At 56.1% G+C, this 490-nt stretch overlaps 1 non-coding gene across 1 annotated transcript; it reads right to left on the minus strand.

Moving 5' to 3' along the window:
• Window positions 1–147: 147 nt before the first annotated feature.
• CXQ87_003612 lies at window positions 148–263 on the minus strand. Its single transcript, XR_003148169.1, has one exon. It is a non-coding gene; the product is annotated as a 5S ribosomal RNA (ribosomal RNA).
• Window positions 264–490: the final 227 nt, after the last annotated feature.

Raw genomic sequence — 490 nt, forward strand, 5'->3', positions numbered from 1 at the left:
ATCGGGGCCAAGTGTGATTATTGCTGGGCGCAAGAGTTCACAGAATTGTGCGCCCGGGCGAAAATCTACGGCAGAAGTGAGAATAGTGCACTGGATCCAGGCGGGAGGGCCTGAAAAAAGAAGTGCCTCGCTGGCGCGAGCAAAAAGAATACAGCACCCCAATTTCACACATGGTCTCCCACTGTATTACTCACTGAGGCTCTTGGCAGCTTGACGCTCGTTGATCGGACGGGAAACAGTATTTTCTACCAAATTTGGCCGTATCCGATATAACAGAAGGGAGCGATGCGCTATATGGCACCGGGCGGGGGTGCAGTTAGCACTGAAGAGAAAGGATTCGGGTGGGGGAGGGTAGCCCAGGGAAGGCGGGCATTGGGCGGGGGAGAGGGCCGGGGACGGGAGGGATATATATCCAAGGAAGGGGATGGGGGAGTGTATATGGGGAGGGCTGATGTGCAGGAGTGGGGGTGTTATGTGGAGGAAAGCGGGG

The sequence above is a fragment of the Candidozyma duobushaemuli genome (assembly GCF_002926085.2).
Source record: "Candidozyma duobushaemuli strain B09383 chromosome Unknown D_B09383, whole genome shotgun sequence".
NCBI classification, from domain to species: Eukaryota; Fungi; Ascomycota; class Pichiomycetes; order Serinales; family Metschnikowiaceae; genus Candidozyma; species Candidozyma duobushaemuli.